General features: G+C 42.5%; 1 protein-coding gene across 5 annotated transcripts in view; it reads left to right on the top strand.

Moving 5' to 3' along the window:
- Positions 1–394: 394 nt before the first annotated feature.
- PAG1 (phosphoprotein membrane anchor with glycosphingolipid microdomains 1) overlaps positions 395–19,141 on the top strand; it is a 166,154-nt gene continuing 147,407 nt past the window's right edge. For 4 of the 5 annotated variants that reach the window (XR_006060846.2, XM_042254358.2, XM_012183909.4 and 1 more), the window contains exon 1: positions 395–850. The gene's annotated coding sequence lies outside the window, so the exon portion shown is untranslated. Of the gene's footprint in view, positions 851–2,973; positions 15,389–19,141 lie in introns of all 5 variants that reach the window. The other variant, XM_060393454.1, reaches the window with a different exon arrangement.

Here is a 19,141-nt window from a genome sequence, read left to right as displayed (position 1 = left end):
AATGTACAGCCAAGGTACATTGTCCCCTAAATCCCAGCTCCTTAAGGTTAAACCTTAACATGAGTTAAACTGACTTTTGTAGGTTTGCCCAGAGCCCTAGAGGATCACTTAGAGTAAACATTAGTTTTTAAGGGACAATGGACTCTGGAGCAAACAAGTTCAACCACAACAGCTTTAGGTTCGCAGAACCCCAGGCGGCAGACTTCCTGTACCTTCCCGCGGGGTAGCTGGGCGTCTCTCTCCCACCCGGCCCCGCCCGGCTCACCCCCTCCCCGCCCCTTCTCGTCCCGCCCACCCCTCCTCGTCCCGCCCCCCCGTGACGTGCCGCAGCCAGCCGGGCTCATGCGCAGTGGCACCCCGCGCCCCGCACGGCTGCACCGCCTCGGAGCTTGTCATTCTCCGTGGCGCGGCTGCGAGTGCGAACTGCGGTGCTTGCTCGCCGGCTCGCTTCCCGCCGCGCCCGCGATGTGACCGACCGCTTGGGAGCGGGCTGGCGGCTCTCCGGGCAGCAACGCCTCGGCTTTTCCCCGGCCGCCTTTCTTGTAGAGCCGCGATTCCCTCGGAGCCGGAGACACGCACCAGGGGCTCGGAGCGCTGCACTCCGGGGCGGGCGGCTGCGGCAGCGCTCGGGACCACGCGGACCCGTGTAGTTTTCGTTGTCGCCGCTGCCGCCAGGCGGTGCGTCCCAGCGAGTGCCGGGCTCCGGGCACCGCGGAGCTGAGGCGGCTGGTGCAGAACGGCAGCGCCTCGCCCCGCACCCGCCGCAGCCGCCGGGGCAGTGCGGGGCCAGCGGGGCTCTGCGCAGCCGGAGCGCGGTCCCCCTTGAAGGCTCCCTGTCGCCTGCATCCCAGTAAGTTGACTGTAGTTTCTAAAGTTGGAGGGTTGCGCCGCGGGAAGGGGAGGTTTGTTTTTATTATCTTCACGTCGTGGGAAGCACCTTTTGTTAGCGGGGCTCCAGCTTGGGGAGTTGAGAAAGCGAAGCCGCGGACAGGGTACGCGGGGAGAGGCAGCCGTCCCTGGCGGGCTGGCTCCAGTCTCTGCTGAACGTGCCAGTTGGAAATGTGCTGTGAGAGGACAGGTGCTCCGAGGGCATTTCGCCTGCTGCTGATTGCTCATTCCGAGCTCCTTGACTCTGTGTGTGTGTGTGTGTGTGCGCGCGCGCGCACACACACACAGGAGGTAGGGGGTTCTTGTCACCTCCGTCCCAGGTCCTCAGGGGAGTGACTCCAGTAATATTCTTGGATGCGCTAGGTCTTCAGGGATGGAGGCTAAATCATTCCTTCTCCGGCCTCCAGGCTTCCCGCGCATCCCACTTACCCTCTAGGCAGAAGTTCCCAACGTTTCCCTAATTAGAGCCCAATCCTTTAGGGGAAAACAACTTAATATGTCAACCTACAGTTTTGTGCTATAAGGCAAATAAAATGAGAAATCCGCTCAGTATTATGTGATTCCATTTATGTGAAGAATGTGAGCAAATCTCAAAGCAGTCGTGTTCAGATGATGACACTTTGGTTTCACCCTGACTGTCCTGCACCTCTTATGTAAGCCTCCTGGCCAGATAAGTGTGTCTCTCTGCAGTGGCTGCAGCTGTGATTCTCCCTTCCATTTGTTTAAGGTCCAGCTTGAACGTATTTAATGAAAATGCTGACATGATATAGCGCCCTGCAGTCTGAAACAGAGTGCACTCTTCAGATTGGAGTGTCTTCTCCTAATAAGGTGCATGCAAGGAAAAACCCAGTATATTTTTCAAGGCAGCTCCAGGAATTAGACACATAAATCATGTTTTAAAATAGCATGCATTGTACAGGGAGCTTGCAGAGGACTCCTTTGAACACATCCCCTTTGTTTTAGAAAAAGTGGAAATTGTTCATGCCAGACAATTGTTGAGTCTGTAAGTTAAGTGTAGTGTTAGGCTTAATTATCTTAATAAACAAAGAGCATGATTTATAGGTAGGTGCCCTGTCCTACTTTGAAGGATAGAATTCTAGAATTCTTTAACCTTTCTCTCTCATCTGTTCCCCCCGAGATTCCTCTTAAGCAGAGAAATAGATTATCATCATTGATGTTTAATATTTGAGTTGATTAAATTTGTAAAAAGGATAGTTTGAAATACCATACAGTACTGCTATGACTGTGAAGACATGAATATTAGCAATAAGGAGAATATTCAGATTTTTTTGGTATGGAAGTCATTAGTTTAATAAAACAGATAACATTCAGACTGCCCTAATGTATCTTCTTTTGATTTAGACTTGTGTTGCAAAACTCAGGATTGTAGTTTAATGTGAGATTTATTTAGGTGCTCCTTAGAAAAAGAAGCACATTTATTTATAGTATTCTGGCACATGGAACAAGATGAACTAGTTATAGGCATCTCATTTAAAAGACATCTCATTTAAAATCATAGTATTTTAAGGAATTCTAAGAAAATACACAAAATGTTATTTCAGAAGTTGATAAGTTATTCAACACATTGTAGTTGGTGGTGACAGCATCCATTGCTTATCTCAAGATATATATCCAAGCATAGCAGCTCAAACAGGTTGACCCCCATATACTCTGTCACATCAAGGTTAGGAGGACAGGCTAGGGAGACTTGCTGCTAACTCAGGTACCATCTCTTTGAGCCTGGGCATGTTACCTGAACTCTGTGCCTCAGTGTGTTTGTCTGTAAGATGGGGATTACAGTACCTGCCTCCCTGGATTGTGATGATGATTAAATGAGTTCATAGATGTAAAGCTGTTAAACCAGTGTCTGGCTTAATTAAACTGGGTAAAATTATCACTGTTACTAAAGGAAGTGCTTCTGTGGATACTCTTGACATTGAATGACTGAATGACTGCAGACAGAGGTTAACAGAAGCTGTTCGCATGTATCATAGGATACAGGGTATAAGCATTTATTGAACACCTCCTGGTAATGTAGACACCAGCTGGTATTTGACCAATCATCTCTTTCGATTCCTTTTCAAGGTGGTGGCTTCATCTCCACTTTGGAGAAGAGGAAACTGGAATTCAGCAAGATCAAATCATAGAAATCACATTTGGGCTTTTATCCCATGTCTGTCTGTCTCAAACCCTATCCTTTTTGGCCCTACTGTCTCAACTTCCAGAGTGCTTTTTTCTTCTCTTCTCCTGGAATCCTCTTAATAACATAATAAAATAGGTTTGTTCTTATCTTTCACTTACAGATGAGGAAATTTACATTAAGCTGTAAAGTATGCAGAGTGCTTAACTCACAGCATAGTTCTCCATGACTGGGAGCTGTTATTATTCTCATAATTATCGTTAAAAGGCTTGTCTGTCTTAGCACACGGTAGAGATACCAGCAGGTGAAATGGGTTTTATCCTTTGGTTTGAAGTGGATTCCATTGCTTTTTCCTTTCATGCTCATATATTCAGAGAATTGAGAAAAAGAGTGGTGTGTTGCGGTTCCTGGGTTCCTGCTGGAGGCCGCTCCTCCCAGGTTTGTTTGCTGTCTGCTGATGAAGCTGCGGGATCCACACAGCCTAGTGAACCACCACAAGCAGGTCATTCATCTGCAATTGGCGTCATCTGTGAGCATGAGTTCAGTCCTAGCTGGAGAGAACCTCTGGGGCAGAGAGAGAGAGAGCACACACTTTGCTGCATATTGTACTGTTTGTTCAGAAATGGCAATAATTTATATTTCATGTTAAATAAGCATGCTTCCTCTGGGCCTTAGTACAGTGGTCAGAAGCAGTTTCAGGGGTCATGTGTGAGCTGTCCAGTCGGCCTTACATATCCAAACTGACCATGGGTTGAAAATATATTTTTTAAAATTCCAGAAAGTTCCAAGAACTTACTTTGAACTTACTTTGCTCCAGCAGCTATTTATATAGCATTTACATATTTATGTTAACGTGGCATTTAGATTGTATTAGGTGTTATAAGAGATCTAGCGATGAAGTATGTGAGGGAATGTACTTTAAGGTTATATGCAGATATAATGCTATTTTATATAAAGAACTTGAGCATCCACTGATTTTGTATCCTCGGGGGTCCTAGAACCTATCGCCCATGGACTGGTGGACTGCACTTTGTTAAAACTCCGGTCCACAGCCTGTTGAGCATCTTATTTGACTTTTAAAAGTTGAGAATGATTGAAAAGTTACTTTTTTTCCTGTGGCTTCCTTAGAGTATCATCCAGATCTACACAGTATTCTGGCCCTTGGTAAATATTAACTCATTTTCTAGATATTAAAATGTAATTGCTATCACGGGCACATAGGCCACAGGCAGCTTACAGACTGATTTAATATTTAATTAAACCTGCTACTGAAAGGTGCTTCAAGACAGATATTCTGCCTTGGCTTTTTTGAATCAAAAATTCTCTGTATAGCATAGTGATTAAGGTTAATAATACTGTATTGCCTATTTGAAAGTTGCTAAGAGAGTAGATTTTAAAAGTTCTCATATGAGATTATTTTTAGCTATGTTTGGTGATGGATGTTAACTAGACTCATCTTGACCATTTTGTAATATATACAAATGTTGATTCATTATGTCGTACCCCTAAAATTAATATGATTTTGCATGTTAATTATATCTCAATTAAAAAATTTTAAAGTCCGTGGGTGCAAGGTTCCAGGAGGGTGTCAGAAAGGGTCCTTGCCATCAGCTGAGTCTTTCCACCTCTCTCTGAAATATCTTCTACTTCAGTTTTAGCCCTCCTGCCAGAGCACAGATATTCCCTTTACTCTTTCAAGTGCTTTCATATTTCAGATGTTCCTCTGCTCTGGGTGATTTGATAATACAAGTCTTCCTCAGTCACTTCTGTGACTCAAGTTGGGGCCAGAAGTTACTTTCAACTAATTCTTTAGAATTTGCATAGTGTTATTTCTTGTCCCTGTTAACTGTTGGCTTGTCTGCGACCACCTCTGTTTCCAGACAACTTTCTTCCAACATCCAGCTGTCAGAAGATATAAGTACCAGAAATGCAGGCTAATTATGGTATGAATAAACTGAATGAAGACCATTTACTCTTTCCAATCATCTCTCCTGTTTTGAATTATCTTCCCTGTAGGCTTGGAGAGTTGGGGGCTGATTGTATTTCTAAGGCTCTGGCCTCAGACATCTGGGAGAAACACGTGGAAGGTGATACCAGTTCTCCAGATAAACAGTGCGTGTGCAACATGGTAGAGACAGCCCCTCAAGGCTGGGATGCTGCTGAATTTGAGGGTGGGGGTGATTGTGGGGACAGACAGCTCCACGATTTGTCTGCCACATCCTTACTGGATGGAATGAATAGCTAACACAGAACCTTTATGTGTGCTGGCTGCCGTGCTAGGAACTACATACATGATTTACTTGAATCCCCACAATGACCTTATGCAGTTACTTTGTTATCATTTTTTGTACAAGCAGAAAGATCAGAGCACTTGTCCAAGAGCACATTAGTGAGTTTCAGACCCAGGAGTGGATCCCAGGAGTCTATGAGGCCTAGTGTTCTACTGCGTAATTTGGGAGCCTTCATATCGTCCAGCTTTGTTGCATAGATGTCTTGTATTGTGCTTCTTGAAATAATCCTATTCAGTCTCACTCCATCCCCACAGTGACCCTGGGAGAGAACTGAAGGGATGGTTGAAGGTTTGTGCGCACGGTCTTCTAGATCTTTGTGGAGGAAGAGTTTAAAGCTTAGTTTCATTCAATGATCTCAGAAAAGAAACCCACATGTTAGCATTGTGAAATAGGAAGCATACAGCCATCCACTGATAACGGGATGCAGTGAAGAAGCTTGCAAACTTTATCTGTGTTTGATGTCACATAGTTACATCATTCGGAGAAGGCAATGGCACCCCACTCCAGTCCTCTTGCCTAGAAAATCCCATGGGCAGAGGAGCCTGGTGGGCCGCAGTCCCGTGGGGTGGCTGAGTCGGACACAACTGAGGGACTTCACTTTCCCATTTCACTTTCATGCATTGGAGAAGGAAAGGGCAACCCACTCCAGTGTTCTTGCCTGGAGAATCCCAGGGACGGGGGAGCCTGGTGGGCTGCCATCTATGGGGTCGCACAGAGTCGGACACGACTGAAGCGACTTAGCAGTAGCAGCTGCATCATTCTCATCCAAGAAAGAGCAACCTGAGACTTTCTCAGGTGATTTCTAAAAAGTAAATCAAAAATTTATTTAATCAGCAGGGAACATTACTGTAGGGATGTCATGTGTCACAGTGAGACTGTGGTTTTTAAGTAAATGAACATGTGTGTCTCAAAAGTAAGGTGCAAGCAAGTTGTCTCAGAAAATGACCATTGTGTCATATCTTCTGTGTCTGCATCCTGTTCTTTCTAACTGCACTCGAAGTGCAGCGGGAAAGGGCAGAATTTAAAACCAATGTCCAGTATTTTCAAAACCCTTTACCGTAAACGGCACCTCCTCTATTTTCTCACGATTTCACACTGGAGCCAATATTTGTTGCAGAGTCTCTGTAATTTGCAGCGACACTTTTGTAAGGAGCATTTTTTCCCCCAAATAAAACAATTTTTTAAATCTATTAAAATATTAAAAATCCATTAAAAAGTTCTTCATATCTCTTGGGTTTTCAGTTACTATATTTGTTGTCGTCATTGTTATAATATTTGGTATGTTAATGTCTAACCTACTCCTCCTTCTTGGTTTTATAGGACTGTATAATTTTCAAGTCTGTGAGTGATTAAAAACTTAAGAAAAATTAAATTTTCTACGTGTGGGTTTTATGGTAGAGGACAGGGAAGGTTGGCCTGATTGGGGTGCGTGCCTACTAAACTGCAGAGCGCTTGAAACCCTGTGAACCTCATGGGGTAGGCAAGTTTTTGGTTTTTTTTCAAGTGTTTTATTTGACCAACAGTAGCTTTGTACTTTGGTTTAATTTCATAGGACCCAGTCCCTGCATCTTTTGTTCTAGTGTTCATTTGTAAGTGATCAACTTCAGTTGATTTTCTAAAAGGACCAAAAGCTGGGACTACTCAACACTGCTACATCTGTTATTTCAGTCTTCATGGAGCTCCAGGGTTGCATATGGAAGCTCTCCTGTGAATTTGTTCCCTAAGGAATAAAGGGCATTCACATGGGTCATTGAGATTCAGGTCTTGAGGTATTTGTGACTCAGTTCATTGCTGTTAATGTTGCTTCCACTCACTCTGGCCTTTCACCCTGACCCGTACTCACTTTTCCATCACCCCCGTGTGGATGAACTTGCTGAAGCTTTTGGGAGACTTTAATGTTGAAGTACTGCATGTTATAGATCACAGGCAATAAAACCACACAAGACAAAAAAAAAAAAAACTGTAAAAGAGCCAGTCTGTAACATGGCCACACAGGGGAACACCGCGACTTCTGTTTTCAACACTTGGGAATTGCAGCCAGAGTGGCCTTATGATATTTTCCGTGACCTCTTTTAAAAAGAGCTGTGAGCCTCTCATTCACACATAATCAGCCACTAGCAGCTTGGCAGTGTTCGAGTCAAACTTAATTGGACTGGTTTTTACTCATTTATGCATTCACCAGATATATATTGATATACAAGGCATAGTGTTGGATAATGAAACCTCAGACGTAAGAGGATTCCTTTCACATCTTTCAAAACTCTCAGTCTTGGGAGGGGAAATGATGCTTAACTCCAGTTTTAACCAGTATATAAAAGATGCTGGGCTCTATTAGGGGTACCTGACTCCAAAGAGATGACTTACCCCTAGGGAATAGGGCAGGGTCTGAGTCTGAAAGAGTGAGTTGGAAGGGACCAGGCAGCTGAGGATAGGAGTGGGATGGCAAAAATCTTTCTGAGCAGAGAGACCAGGGAGAACGGTGCAGTGAAGACGCCAAAGAGTGTGGTGTGTCATGAGACAGCTGGTTTTTCCCTGTGGCAGGTGCACGTGAGGGGCAGTAGGTGGGGCTGGAAACGGAGAGTGGAGGCTGGAGCCACTTTGGAAAAGGTCTTGTAGGCCATATTTGGTCCAGATGAATTTGAGCATTTCAGGCCGTTCTTTTACAAGGATCAGTCTGGTGTGTTGTAGAGAATGGATGGGATGTGAGGATGGCTGTGTGGAAAAAAGCAGTGTGTGCAAAAGCTGTTGAATCCTAGTATGGATTTAAGGTCTGAACTCAGACTGATGGGGAGGTGGGAGGGACAGAGAAGGAGAAGAGAAGCAGGAAGGGATGGGGACTTTAGGGGTGACTCCCAGAGCTCTGGCTTGAGTGATTGAAAGGACAGAGTTGTTCTTGATAGTGAATACAAAAGTCTTGATAGTGAATACAAAGGATGACGTGGTTTGTAGGGGAGATAATGCATTCAGGTGTGGATTTGTGTAATGATACAGGGGACCAGCGCAACATCCAGGGCTTGGGATTTTGTTGACAGTTGCACAGGCCTGTGGTTCTAGAATTTAAGACAGAGGCTCAGCTGGAGATACAGGTTTTCAAATCTTCTATGTATTTGGAGTTGTTGTTGAAGTTGTAATCTGACTGAGAAGGTGCATTGTTGTTATTGTTCAGTTGCTCAGTCGTATCTGACTCTTTGCAACCCCATGTACTGCAGCTCGCCAAGCTTCCCTGTCCTTCAGTATCTCCCAGAGCTTGCTCACACTCATGCACATTGAATCAGTAATGCCATCTAACCATCTCATCCTCCATCATTCCCTTCTCTTCCTGCCTTCAATCTTTCCCAGCATCAGGGTCTTTTCTAATGAGTCAGCTCTTCACATCAGGTGGCCAAAGTATTGGAGCTTCAGCTTCAGCATCAGTCCTTCCAATGAATATTTAGGATTGATTTCCTTAAGGATTGACTGGCTTGATCTCCTTGTGGTCCAAGGGACTCTCAAGAGTCTTCTCCAACACCACAGTTCAAAGCATCAATTCTTCGGAGTTCAGCCTTCTTTATGGTCCAGCTCTCACATCCATACATGACTACTTTAAAAACCATACCTTTGACTAGATGGACCTTTGTTGGCAAAGTAATGTCTCTGCTTTTTAATATGCTATCTCAGTTTGGCATAGCTTTTCCAAGGAGCCTGAAGGCCAAGGCGGCAGGCAAAGGGAAAGGAGATGGGGGGATAGTAAGATTAAGTGAGAAAAGTTATCTACAAGTGCTTGGACACAATGTGGTAGAAGCCAGAGGCAAAGTGGAATGAGGTGCTTGATGGAATGGGAGCCAAGTGACAAAATGAGTGAAATACAAAGAAAAGGCAGAGAGCAGAGGAACAGTCTGACTGTTAATGCGCTTGTAACTACACACAGGACAGTGACTGTGTCTCATATAGCTTTCAAGGCTTGTGAAGAAGTATTAAGAACCTACTGTGTGGAAAAGGGATGGGGAGTGGGGTAAAGTAAAGAAATAAGAAATAAAATCATGAATAAAGCACGATCTTCGATCTCAAGCTGCTTATGGCATAGAATTGTCATTTCTTGTTTTCCCTTTTCATTCATTTTTCTCCTTCATTAACAGCAGGACATGGGCACTTGGGAAAGTGGGAAGAATGAAAGAATTACTTTCTCGACACATAAAATTCTTGGTTCTCATAATAGGCACGTCTGGTCATGCCCATGGATGAGCACGCCGAAAGGGACAGTGATGATGACCCATCATTTGGTAGTTTACAAAAATAAGTTTTTCTCATGGCTACAGCATCTTTGGAGGGTTGGACCTTTGAACCAATCTCATTAGAGTTATTAATGAGCCTTTTGGCTCACTGGATTATTTGATATATATTAGGTACTGCTGCTAAGTCGCTTTAGTTGTGTCCGACTCTGTGCGACCCCATAGACAGCAGCCCACCAGGCTCCCCCGTCCCTGGGATTCTCCAGGCAAGAACACTAGAGTGCGTCGCCATTTCCTTCTCCAATGCATGAAAGTGAAAAGTGAAAGTGAAGTCACTCAGTCGTGTCCTACTCCCAGCGACCCCATAGACTGTAGCCCACCAGGCTCCTCTGTCCATGGGATTTTCCAGGCAAGAGTACTGGAGTGGGTGCCATTGCCTTCTCCTATAGTAGGTACAGTTTCCTGTAATTTTCACTTGCCTTATAAGAAACAGGCAACATTAAGTCATAGACAAGCTGGAGTATTGAGGGGATGATGAAAATAATTACCATGTGTTTTAGTTAATATCATGCATATCAGTCCTTGCTCCTTTCATTTTGACCTAAAGGTGGAATTATTCCCATTGCAGAGATGAGGGAACTGAGGTGACTGTGGGGAGATAACATAGGTAATAAATGATAGAGTTCCTAGGACCCCAAATAAGGCATTCTGACTTCAAATTTTGGCTTCTTGCCACTCCATTATGTTGCTTGTGTCTTCATGACTAGCTACTAAAGAAAAATTAGGGGGTAGCTACTTTAAAAAAAATTTAAGAGTCTTTTTTTCATTAGTCTGCTCAAAGCACCAATAGTGGAAGCTATATTGACTGCAGTCTTTATATTTGATGGACCACAGATTCTTTATGCAAATATATGCAATCAAGTCCAACTGGGCGAAAGCTTTTTTTAGAGACAAACATCTTTTTCTTTCATTATCTTAAAAAGCTCTTAAAAAGCAAGTTTAAAAAGAAAAGCATTCAACATTTTAAACTGTAAAACTGTTGTAGTTAAACTTGCTGTCTGGTATAATGGAAATTTGTTTTTCAGTTGTTATAATGGCCTTTGTAGGTGAAAAGTGTGTGTGTGTGTGATATAATTCAGTCAAATTAAGTGTAAACTATTGGTTTTCCTTTTATAATATCATTCCTGAATTCTCCAAATACATTAAGTGATGTAGCTTGCTTTATCTTGCCAAAGCAGCTATCATGTTCCCCTTTTAATGCCAAAGCATTAAAGCATTTGTCTTTTTCTTAAGCAGTGTAAAATTATGCAGGATAAATCGAAAGGGCCTATTTTAGTTTTACAACTTGTATTTTAGCTTCAGATATTCAGAAATTTACCTAATTTTGCTACTGTTAAGGCAGATATTAACTATTAGTATATAGAAATATTTAGAATCATGAAATGTTCATGGAATCTTACAGCTGTTTGAAAAGTTTATGATGCTACATTTATTTCATAAAAAATATCTGTGGGCCTTGCTAAATAGCAATTTTCAGATAAAAGCAACTTCTAGCAAGTAGCAAATGCTGGTACCAGTGCTTATCTTTAAATCTCAATTTCAAGCTTCATGGTGCCAATTTTACGTTTTAGCTTTAGTGGAAAAAAATTGAATCCGAAAGGGCTTATACATTTGTGGCATTTGGTGGGTTGATCCTTTATTATTACTGCTGATTTTTTAAAATCACCATACACTTATAATTTTTTTTAAGTTTTATAAAAATGTTAGGCAACTATATTAGTTCTGGTAATTATCATTACACGTGGTGTATTATAGTAGCCTTAGTCCATTGCAGTTGAGAAATTACAATATAGCCATATGAGAATTTAAATAATAATATCAAATAATATTGTATTTTGTGTGTGATTTTAGTGCATTTTATAATAATATGTGAGGAAATTCAAATGAGGTAAAATGAAACTTAGTTTAGCCATTTCATGCCACATGTGTCCCAGTTTCATCCAAATGCAAATATGATAATCCAGGGCACAGAGGTAGTATCCTGTAGAGGTGATTTGACAATACTGTGTTTATTACTCACCACCAAGATGAGTAAGCTGCAATCCTGCTGATCTTTCCACAAGTATGTATTTTAATATTATGTACTAGGAGTTTTCATTTTCTAAAGAGACTAATTAAGTTTGCCTTACCTCATTTTTCTTCCTGTTGAATTTTTTTTATGTTAGTATCTACTTGACATGATAGAACATGTCTAAATTAGTAATCTAATTTGAATAGCATAGTTATGTATACAGTCACAGCTTGTTTGAATAGAGGGCTTTTTGCATATTGTGTATGCTCTTTCTCTTAGCAGATTGAGGAATTATATGCTTAATGTTTCAGAATCCTAAACCTACTCATGTTTGCCAATAGACATGCAGAGATATAAATATTTTTACAAACATAATCTTAAAAGATATGCTTCCTTTTCAGATATTAGGAATTGACAGTTAAACTGTCTGCTATAGCCGTTTCTTATATGCGATTGACTGATAAATCCAGAAGGGGCTGAAACCAACGATGTCATTAGTAGGGCCTAAATTGTTAGTGTTGAGGTTAGGAGTGTATTTCTCTGTTTTCCTAAATAAAAAATAATGATGCTTTGCAGTAAAGTATTATGAATCTTGATAACGAAACACAGTCAAGTAATATAATTTTTTCTTTGCTGTACTTTATTATAGTCATTTTGCCCAAAATACACATCTTAAGCGTCTAACATCAGCATGAAATTCCCAATATCTCCAAAGTAAGAGTTGAAACTGAAATGTTCAGGGACTCATTTAAACCATACAATATGGATAACAGCTTTTCGGATTTTATGCCAGGGTGTATGGAAGAGGATTGCTAAGCACTGGTGGTTGAGAAAAGACAAAATGCCAAAGGATCAGACTTGCACTTAATGGTTTTTGCCACCACAGTTCTTAACCTTTCCAACTGGTTGAGTGGTTTACTAATAGCAGCTGGTCAGGACCTGCATTATTGTAGACCTTTTCTTTTAATAAATATTCAATAGCATTTTCAAAATTGTTCCCCTAGCTACAGTTCATAATAAACAGCCCAGTGCTGGCAAAGAGCATGCTGCTTTTATACTGTTTTACAGCCATAGGCCATTTGACATTTGGACCCTTCTCATAGGGATTTTTCCAGCTCCGCGTATCCTGAAAACTGTCAGCCTTGGATCAGAACAATCCTTTTGCATCTTCACACTTACAAGGAAATTAAAAAGAACTCTTCTTCTCCCCATAAAATGCCAAGGCCCATGGTCAGAGAATTATCATTTGCTAGTCATATGCATTTTCTTTTTGATGTTCTCACTGGCTTTAGGAAGTAATAACATGAAAAGCACTGCTGAAACGTGAACACAACAGTTTGATTTGATCTTCAATATACTCTTTCTGTTTAAAGCTGTGGTTCTCAAGGAAGAGTGACTTTGCCACCCAGAGGACATTTTGGTTGTCATAGCTGTTGGGCGAGGGTGGGGGTCGGTGGGGCGGGGAGGGGTATGCAAGGGCTACTGCTGGCATCTAATAAATGAGTGGAAGCCAGGGATGCTGTTATACATCCCACAGTGCACCAAACAGCCCTCCTCCACAGGGAAGAATTATCGGGGCCAATATGTCAACAGTGCTGTGCTTGGGAAACCCTGGTCTACAAAGTAGGGAATGTCTTTCTAATTTGCTTTATATTGTTCAAGCAAATGGAAGTGTGTTCAGTGGTTCTGATGAAGAGATCCTTCCATTCAATAAACTCATATATTGAACACCTGCTAGGTCCTGAAAATGTGGGGAAGACCATGACATCATCCTCAGGAGTTTCTGCCGTCTTTGCAGGATGAGTGGTAAACAAAATACTATTGTTTGATGTGATGTATGCTGTAATTAGCGAGGCACACATGGCATGTTAAACTCGAAATAATTTCAATTTCATTTGCTAAATGTGGGGAAATATCTAGAAGAACTCATCTCTGCTGTCTGGATGTTAAATTAGTCATTTGGGAGCAAAATTTCTCCTTTTCCCTTAACGATCAGGAATGTATCTCATTTACTGCATCCTTCTTCCCCTGTTTGCACTGGTGTTAATTTGAAACATCAGGACAAAAGAAGAGGTGTTGACATAAACAGTATTACTCCCAACATTTAGGATTAGTTTTTCCACATCTTCATTGAGGTATAATTTACATGACATAAAACTCTCCCATGTTAAGTGTACAATTCATAGATTTGTAGAAAACTGATAGAGTTATGGGACTTCCATCACAGTTTAGTTTTAGGGCTTTTCCATCACCCCAGAAAGATCCCTTGTGCCCCTTTGTGTTCATTCTGCATTCTCACTGCCAGTCCCAGGCAAGAGCTAATCTTTATGTCTTTTTTCTCTTCTCTGTCTCACTGTCTGTCTCCATTTGCTAAAAGACGCATCTGTGGACATTTTATTTGGAATGTTATTTTTGAAATTTATTTAATTAATGATACTTTTGGTTGCGCCAGGTCTTTGTTACGGCATGCAGGCTTCAGTAGTTGTAGCACACAGGCTTAATTGCTCCACGGCTTTTGGGATCTTCCTGGACCGGGGATCAAACCCATGTCCCCTGCATTGGCAGGTGGATTCCTATCCACTGCACCACCAGGGATGTCCCGGAATATTAATTTTTTCATAAAATTTTAAAAGAATTAAACATTTTTACAAAAATTAACACAGTTTGATAGCTTCTTTTTGAAAATCAGCATCATGTTTTTCATACTACCTGCATAGTACACCTGCTGTGGCCCAGACTGGGGATGCTCAGGGTCAGAACTCCCAGACTTAGACAGTGAAAAAGTTGACAGAGGAAAAGATGAGCTCATGTGTTTAAGGCAGCATATCTGAAATCATACATGGTATGCCTGTTTCTTAGCTTTGTCCTGTTTAGTTCCCTGTAAATGTGTCTACTAAAATAATATTGTAGAAATCATTGAAAAGCTGAGGTCTGGTAAACACCTGCATGATGTGGGAAAATAATACAAGGCTTAAATCTGGAGAACTCGCCTGTCTGGGGAGTTGTATGCAGGTCAGCAGTTCTTTAGCCTGACACTCTGGGGCCAAATGTCTTTTAGAATCCATCCAGCTTTCAGAAAGGGAATGCAGTTTGCATCCTATAGGTTAGGTAATACTCCCGTGGCATACGGGAGACAACCATTTCTACAGCAAAGTAGATGAATATTCTCATTTAGTTGGACAGAAAAAGACTTGTCAGCTCAGGTCAGGGTTTGGAACAAATTCATTTAGTAGCAAAATAACAAAGACACTCTTCACAAAATTTTGCATTTTAAAATTGTGGCTAAAGGTTTGTGAACCTGTCCAGGATATTACATTCAAAAATAATTGTCCCATCCTCCTTCAGCCCCGCCCCCAACATCTCCTCTGCCACATACATGCTTCATACAGCTTAGCCATGGGTATACTTGTCTTTCTTTCACATCATTAACTTCCCATCAGACTTGACAAAATGCCAGATTAGCTGTTCAGTTTCAGTGGATGAGGGCCAGGTACGGATGTGTTATGGCCAGCCAGACCCACATTCTCTTATGTCTGTGGTTTTACCTCCCTGCTTTAGGCCTGGATTGTAGCCATGTTCATCTAGCCCAGCCCCTCCTCCACCAGGTCCAGGGTCCCAGATGATGAAGATAGCTTTTAAGGGTCAGAAGAGATGGCCTTGAAGAAAATCCAAATGTAACAATGGTAGACATCACTGCAGCAACCCCAGACTCATGCTTGGTAACCATCACACCTGTCACAAAATCGTGGGCTGTGAGACTGAACACCTAAAGGAGAAGAGAAAAGCCAAGGTAGGGAATCCACTGGAGTCAGTTCTCTTGAAGATATTTAGAATCTAAGAAAGGAAGACAGGAAAAAAACGACATAAGGGTCTTTACTGGGATCACAACTTAGAAGGAGGATACCCATTAAAGCAAGATATTTCAGACTTGTTCCAGAATGCTTAAAATCCTGCATAATCATCTTATGTATTTGCCTAATGGCATTTAGCAAACCTTGCTAGTCTTTTAATCATAAATTTCACATCTCTGTTAATTTCCAGATTCCACTGGTGAAATTGTAACTGAGATGGCAGTGGGTTTTAGCTGGCCTCCTTTAGGATGAGCTGTGGAATGAGCATTGAGTATTTTGATCAACATGTACATTTGCTTTTGTGGCATGTGAGCAAGCATGCCCTTCCAGCGGTGTTACTTAAACAGAATTGTACTCTAGACTGTGGGACCCATTTATAAACAAGGGAACTCCATTTCTGCAAATGAGAAAAAAAAAGAGGGTATAGAGTTGCATTAGCGAAAAACTGCACATTTATAGGGACATCCAAGAATTTTGCTTTTCTAAGGCTCAAAGCATCATCAAGGCAGTACTAAGTTCTTAAAGAGCAACGTGAGCCAAAGTTAGTGGGCACTTGCATACATGCTGTAATTTGCTGCCTCTTTCTTTCTTTTCTTTCTTTTTTTTTTTTTTTTACAGTTCTTAATTGCTTCAAGGGTGACACCAAAATTTCTGTCTAAAGGGGAACCATCCATGTGTACAGGTATTGAGTCATTACCGTTTGGCAGTGGAAGTGCGCACCCCGCCTTTTCTAGCGTTGATTTCTTTCTGGAGCATCTTAGTTGACACCTCCTTCTCCAGCTTCAGCCAACACTTTCCTCACAGGTTTTACAACCTCTTCCCAAGATTCGTTTTCTCTCTTATCTCCCAGCTTTAAATAGCCCCACTCGTTCTGTCTTGGTTAGCCAGGACAAGTTTGTCTTCTCGTGCCAGGCGTCTTCCTTTCTTGAGTTTTCAAACATTGCTTGTTGTTACCACATTTCCTGTTATCAAAGGGCTGACAGCACACAAGGGCCCCACCTTGTTACTGCTACATCTTCTCGTTTAAATATGCCCCCCACCTTCTTTGTGCTGTGAGGATGCTGCCCCCTTCTGTTGGAGTGGACCCTCTGATCCCTCTTATGTGTCTCTCTCCCTCTCTCCAGTGGCTTTTAGAGCAGTGGTTCTCCACGCTGACTGCAAAAAGCTTCGTCTGCAGTGTGGGAGACCTGGTTTGATCCCTGGGTTGGGAAGATCCCCTGGAGAAGTGCATGGCAACCCACTCCAGTATTCTTGCCTGGAGAATCCCCATGGACAGAGGAGCCTGGCGGGCTACAGTCCATGGGGTCACAAAGAGTCAGACACGACTGAGTGACTAACAACCTGGAGAGATTTAGTCCTTGGTGATGTCCAGGGCTCGCCTCTAGTAAATGTGATTACCGATTACCATACTGTGGTCGAGGGGAGTGCCAGGGGGAGGGTGCAGCTTTGCCAGGCTGGTGCTTGGTTCTCAGTGTAGCCATCACTGAGAACCACCTGTGTAGAGGCGGCAACACCTGTTTATTGTTATTGGTAACAAGCCATCGAATCACTGGAAGGACCAGCAGGGAAGTTTGGTTGCCAAGGAGGAAGAGTTGGGGGGAAATGGAGTGAGAAGTTGGGTGAGCAGTTAAAGGCTTTTATATTTAGAATGGATGAACAACAAGGTCCTACTGTATAGCACAGGGAACAATGTTCAATATCCTGCGATAAATCATAATGGAAAAGAGTATTTAAAAAGGATGTGTGTTTGTGTGGGTGTACATATATGTACATACTGGAGAAGGCAATGGCAACCCACTGCAGTATTCTTGCCTGGAGAATCCTATGGGCAGAGGAGCCTGGTGGGCTATAATCCGTGGGATTGCAAAGAGTCGGACGCGAATGAAGCAACTTAGCAGCATACATACATATGTGTGTGTGTAACTAAATCACTTTGATGTATAGTAAAAATTAAGAAATTAACACAACATTGTAAATCAACTATAGTTTGAAAAATACTACTTTTAACAAAAGGACAGGAAGAGACTAAACAATAGCAACATCCCCGGTTTATGCTGGGTTTCAGCTCAGGGTGTGGATGTCTATACGGGGCAGCTGCACACACCCAGCTGATGTGACGACTTCTCCCCCTGAAACCGTGTTCTCATTAGTATATCCTCTTGGCCGCATGGCCTCTGCAGGCCAGAAACCATTTCGGATGAAGCCTGCGCTTATCTCCTCATGAGGCTGGCACCCAGGGGCCTGATTTCCTTTCAGAACTTTTGCTTCCAGCCTTGCAACCAGCTGTTTTCTTTTTTCCTCTGTGTAACTCTGTAAACCGAAACTGGGCGCCCTCCTGCCTCATCTGCTGCTAGTTCACTTGCAACTCACTCCCCACAATCACACACGCAGGAGAACCTATTAAAGTTCCCAAGTGGAGACTTGCACTTTGCCTTTCCTTTACGAGAAAGATGGGCGGCAGGGTCTTTGCTGGAAAACTATTGTATAGAATGTAATTTCTCTGAATTAGTGGGAGAGGGGAAGCTGGTACTAAAATGGAACTGTCATCTATTCAGAGTTTGCTTTTATTCCTAATGCACCTATGCGTCTCGGAAATCTTTCCTTACACATTAATGAGTCCCGGAGTTGGACAGAAATGCATTCGAATAGGCTTCTTTATAAAGGTCTCTTTATACAGCCTCTTCTCGAGACATGCTGTGGTCAGAATGCACGTCCATTTTCTGGGAGCAGCACACAGGATCCTTTGGACTGTGCTCCATTGTCCCGCACTGTCTAAAGGAGCTGAGAACAGTTATAACAGGAGTGGGCCTACCATACTCTCTGGACCCTACTGCTTCCCCTTGTTAAGGGATATTTTGTTCCAAAGACTGTGACAATACTTTTATTTGTGTCGGTAAGTAGAAAATTGTAAGTGAGGTGATTTTGGCATTAATGATGCACAGCTAACTGTTTTAAGGGCGTCTCATGAAATTTTTGGAAAATTCAGTTGTGCAAAGAAAGAAAAGGAATATTTCACTTTATGGGCTACTGTAAAGATATAGGAATGACTTAAATGCCAGCTTTCTTTAATAGGATCAGTTTACAGAAATTATATTTCTGTAACACTTTCCCCTGAGCACAGATATCATGTAATTGAAACTTTGTCCCACAGTTGTTGTCTTGCATGGAAAAATGCACTTTTTCTGCCTCCAGCATACAGAGTGAGAGCCTTGCCAAGGCTGGCACTGCAGGCCAATGATTAGTTAACGTGTTCATCCATTCAGTATGCGTTTATTGAGTTCTTTCTGTGTTCCATGCACTGACTTTCTCATGGGAGGAGATAGTCACATAAACAAGAGACTATCAGCAGGTATTAGGTTCTAGGAAAGTAAAACATGTTAATGTTACTGAGAGTGGCTAGGCAATTAGGGAGGGCACCCTGGAGGAGGTGACATTTAGGCTGACATGTGACCAAAACAGGCAAAGCTGACCAGAATTCAGAGACCAGCCTTGCCAGAGCAGACTCTGGCAGTCAGAGGAGGGCAGAGAGCAGACTGACCAGATTTGTGTTTTAGGAAGATCACTTCAGAGCAGGACAAAAGGTGAACTTGAATCAGAACAGGGATTCTAGTGCCTCAGGCTGGAGTCTGGATCTGGAACCAGGGGACTAGCTGAGAGCACAGTGGGCAGCCTGCTGACTTGATGCTAGACTG

The sequence above is a fragment of the Ovis aries genome, chromosome 9 (assembly GCF_016772045.2).
Source record: "Ovis aries strain OAR_USU_Benz2616 breed Rambouillet chromosome 9, ARS-UI_Ramb_v3.0, whole genome shotgun sequence".
In the NCBI taxonomy this organism is placed as follows: Eukaryota; Metazoa; Chordata; class Mammalia; order Artiodactyla; family Bovidae; genus Ovis; species Ovis aries.
The sequence above is the reverse complement of the archived record's forward strand: the minus strand, read 5'-3'. Positions and strand labels throughout refer to the sequence as shown.